The sequence below is a fragment of the Rhinopithecus bieti genome, unplaced genomic scaffold, assembly GCF_001698545.2.
Source record: "Rhinopithecus bieti isolate Rb0 unplaced genomic scaffold, ASM169854v2 scaffold_42745, whole genome shotgun sequence".
Taxonomy (NCBI): Eukaryota; Metazoa; Chordata; class Mammalia; order Primates; family Cercopithecidae; genus Rhinopithecus; species Rhinopithecus bieti.
This window is the reverse complement of record NW_016819184.1, coordinates 6,093,481-6,098,345: the sequence shown is the minus strand read 5'-3', so window position 1 is coordinate 6,098,345 and position 4,865 is coordinate 6,093,481.

Genomic DNA, 4,865 nt, shown 5'->3' with positions numbered 1-4,865 from the left:
TTTCAGTAGCTCGATGCATCCCCAGGAGAACGCAGAATTTCTTTGCAGGACACAGCTACCACCACCGACTGTTTTCTTTCCCACAGAAGGTACATTTCTGTTCCAGAAACATGTATTCCTTTGTGTAGAAAACTTTGCATGAGGCCCGGCGCGGCGGCTCACGCCTGTAATCCCAGCATTTTGGGGGGCTGAGGTGGGCAGATCACTTGAGGTCATGAGTTCGAGACCAGCCTGGGCAACGTGGTGAAACCCCATCTCTACTAAAAATGCAAAAATTAGCCGAGCATGGTGGCACATGCCTGTAATCCCAGCTACTCGAGAGGCTGAGGCACGAGAATCACTTGAACCCAGGAGGTGGAGGTTGCAGTGAGCCGAGATCATGCCACTGCACTCCAACCTGGGTGAGAGAGTGAAACTCAGTTTCAAAAAAAAAAAAATTGCATGACATACGACATACAAAACATAGGCCAGGACTACAGAGGTTAACTAACTATATTCTCTGGTTGGTCAGACCACACAAGGCAAACACCCTGTACTGAGAGACATCGTTTGGAAAACTTGGTACACCTTCGAATCCATTTTTAATGTATAGAAAAATACCGTGCTTATCTCCAAGGATTATAACCAACTGATAATATGGAAGCATATGCTCCCCTGCTGAGCAAATGGATGACTTATGTTCCTTGCTCATCAGTACAAAGAAGAGGTAGAGTGTTTGATTGCTAAGACTCTAAGAGTGGAAGAGCATCTTACCTAAAAATGAGCTTTTAGAATGCAGTAATAGTGCCCTGGTTTGTTTGGCTAAAAGCCAATGGATTTCATCAGCTCGGCACAAAGAAACGTCCCAAATATGAGAGAGATGGACAGGGAAGATGGATGGCAGCCTGGCTGATTTCAAGGCCAGGAGCCATGGCCTGAGCCACCATCCTGTCTCGTGAGGGGAAAAAGGACCATGTTGTAAGCACTGGTGGCCACGTGTAGCATTAACATTTTATGAGCAGTAACTGGGAGAGTTAGAAACACTGGATTTGAGACTCGACATTGCCACTAGAACCTGTAGTGTGGAATCCCTTCGAGCAAGCCCTAGAGTGCCTGAAATGGTCTATCGCTATCTCCTACAGCTGCTACTCTGTTCCAGACCTTTCCCATCTCTCCCCTGGACTGGTGCAGGAGCTTCCAGCCAAATGGCTGCTCCTCTTCCCAGTCTGCCCCCTGCTAACTCCATCCTTCCTGCTGCTGCCAAAGCTTCCTCCATAAAACATGGAACAGATGAATTGGAGAAAGGCCAGCCATCCTTGTCTCTATAGCATCTCTCAGGATTGCTGAACCACATATGTGTGCATGTAGATGTGAATTTAGCTAAGTGTTATGTATGAACACATGAACCATGGATCCCCACCTAGGCAGACCTTACAGAGATAAGGTATATTTTTTCCCCCAGGACATTTCATTCTCCTGCAGTGACAGGTCCTCCATCTCCTAATCCCACCATCCTCTGGCCCATCAGGAACACTCAAGGTTTACCCCAGCCTCATCTCTCCCTCCAGAAAGCCACTTTCTTGGACAAAGATGCTTACCTCCCACAGCTCTTTCTCCATGTCCTTCTTGAATGACTTCTACATGCAAGGTGGCTGAGTATATCACACACTGGACAAGGGATTACCTCACCTGACTCCCTCCACCTGTGACCCCGTGCTCTCATCTTCTGTACAGTCACAGCAAACCCACTGGGACTGAAACAGCTAGAGAAACTCGAAGACCTAGCAAATACCATTTTGGTGAGGACAGAGACATTTCCCGTTTCCATCTCTGCTTTATACCCTGAACCTCACACAGTGCCTGGTAAACAGTGGGTGTTTGTAAACACTTGTTAAATGAGTAAATCAATGAATCGGTGTTCACCTCACCCTTTAGTCCTTTTCCTGCCCTCCTGTTACCCAGTGGCTTAGGATTCCTTATAACCAACAGTGCATCGGGGAGGCGCAGGCAGAGAAATTCCTGGGCCTTCACTGGTCCAGGTCTTGAAATGGTGAATTCGGAACATCTTTCTACTCAGTTGTCCCATGCACGGGTCATTTGTCTGGGCTCACCTTGCAAAGATGCCTCGCTTGGTGTTACAGATGCCTATGGTGACCAGCACGTCTCCTCAGTTCTGCCCGAGGGCTCTGCATTGCTGGCTTTTCTCACTGGGCCCTTTGTGGGCACCCAGGAGCCCACCAGGCTTCATACAAGTGTAGCTTGAAAGTGCAGGGAGTGAGCACCCTGGGGACAAGCCTTGGCCAATGGGAGGGGAGCAGGGAACAAAACGTCCCATCCTGCACATGGCCATAGCAAGACCGTAGCAAGAGGCATTCCATAGGCTCCCGCGACTGTTCACAGTGAACTTCATCCTAGCTTCTCCCCTGCCATGTCGCTTTCTCTGTTCCCTCCCTCCTGCTTCCTGGAACCACCCCCCAAATTACTCCCTGCACTCAAGTTATCACCTCAGACTTGACTGTTGGGAACCCCCAAACCAAGGCACACAGACAAAATTTCCCAATTGTGGATATTTTTGCTCCAAACTCCCATCTTGCAATTTTTTCAATTATCTGTCCTTTACTAAATACCAGTCTCTCAAAATTTCTGCTGCTTGATAATTGGAAAAAAGCTCAGGCAAGTTCCTGGCCATCCCCAGGCCTCATTTTCCCATCAGGAAGCAGGAAATAAGCACACCTGTCTCCCCCGTCTCCCTGCCTGGCTCACTGGGCAGGCAAATGTGTGGGAGGTGATTGTGAAGGTACCAGATTTGCCGAATATACACTTGCAATTAAATCCAAAGGCCTGTCCCACAGTTGCTTGACTTTCTTAAAAGGCCAATTTATTCTCCTTTCTTAAGAACTACACAATTTTTCCACTTCATTTATTAAAATAAAGCTCTTTAACTTGCATGTTTTTAGACTGAAGGAACCGTGCTCTGAAATGACGCCATCACTTCTCAGTGAGAGCCTGTGCTCCCTGTTCTTTGTGCTTCTTGGGATTGCAAGTGTAGCCTTTACAAGTGCTCTATGGGCCTGGAGCAGGCATAGGGCAAGGCTCACAGCTGAATCCAGCAGTATCACTTGCCTTCCTTCTTCAGCATCACCTGCCTTCCCCCACCTTGGTTTTTTTTCCTTTCTAATGTGGGGTCCTCTTATAGCTCCTCAAATACAATGTACTCATGTCTTTCAGAGCCACTGCACAGACTGTCCCCTCTCCCTAAAGAGGCCCCGCTCTTATCCTCCCCATCCCCTACCCCACTCCAGCCAGCCAGGAGAACTCTGGTTCATCTTCTACATCCAGATGAAAGGTCACCTTCCTTGCCTGTCAATCCCCCACCCACCCACTGCAGTCATCAGAGAGAGCTGACCAGCCTCTAAAACATGCCTTCGAGGTGCACATACATGCCTTTGCTGTCACCTGTGTTAGAACCACAAGGCTGGAGTCTTTCCACCTTAAGATGTCCCAATGCCTATTAGATGGGACCACAGCAGACACTCAAGAAAGGCTTTTCACACCAAAGCTCATCTTACAACAAACCTGCATTTTAAGGGATTCTGTGATGTATTGATTAGGAGCCTCTTTGAACCTCTAGGGAGAGAGTAGAGGTGATTTGCAGGGAGAACTTGAACATTTCCACACCTCTGACCTTACAGGCCTCAAGAGCACCAACATCCTGTTCTGATGCTGTGTGATCCCCGCTGCTCCGATAGTACTGTGGGTGTTGGCACAACAGACAGAGCCTGAGCTGGAAAGAGATTCTCAAAACAAAAGCTAGGGCTGCAGGCGAAGGACGTTGCCAGTTAGCAGCACCTGGAGAGAAACTGTGCTCTGAATCAGAGTCCATATACCACTATCCAGAGGCAGTGGATCCTGAACAATATACTCCTGTAAGCCAAGTGCATGGGTTTGGTTTGCCTCCTCTGTACTAAAAGGGGTCAGGGTAGGGTATGCACTTAGCACGGCTCCACCTGTGCAGCCCTCTGTGAGGTAGCCTCACCTCCTCATTTGCATAATGGAGCTGAGGGGAATTTCCTGCCTCCCCTAGGGGGTTGCTGAGAACAAATAATGGATGTGCAAATCCTCTATAAATTGCAAAGTGCCATGTAAATGAAAAAAATATTTACCCTATAGTCCTAAAAAAAGAAAAAAATGAGAGCAATAGAGTTTACTCCAAAACATGAATTTTTAAAAGCAGCCCAGGATCCTCCTTGAGGAGCCAGAGCAGAATGAAGTCACTTGCTTGGAATCACACAGGCAGTGAGTAACAGAGTCTGAATTCAAATCCATTCCTCTTTCTTGTGGAAATAAAGACCAACCAAATGGGAATGAGCTGTTTATTCTGAGCTTGCTTCAGCAAGGGAGTCAGTCACCATCACTTGTGTTTTCGTAGAAACTCAAAGGGGAAAGGCAGGGAGAGGCCAGGCACAGCGGCGCACACCTGTAATCCCAACATTTTGGGAGGCCAAGGCAGGAGGATCACTTGAGACCAGGAATTTGAGACCAGCCTGGGTAGCCTAGTGAGATCCCTATCTCTACAAAAAATTTAAAAACTAATTAGCTGTGTGTGGTGGTATATGTCCCTGTAGTCCCAGCTACTCAGGAGGCTAAGGTAGGAGGATCACTTGAGCCAAGGAGAACAAAGCTGCAGTGAACCATGTTTTCACCATTGCATTCCAGCCTGGGAGACAGAGTAAGGCCCTGTCTCAAAAAAAAAAAAAAAAAAAAAGGCAGGCAGAAGAGTGGGAGAGCTTCATAGCAGAAGAAAGGGAAGCTTCCTGTGGGCCTAGACCTGAGGCTGCAGGCACAGGAAGCTGTAGATGGGCTAAGAAGAAGCAGAACATTCTATG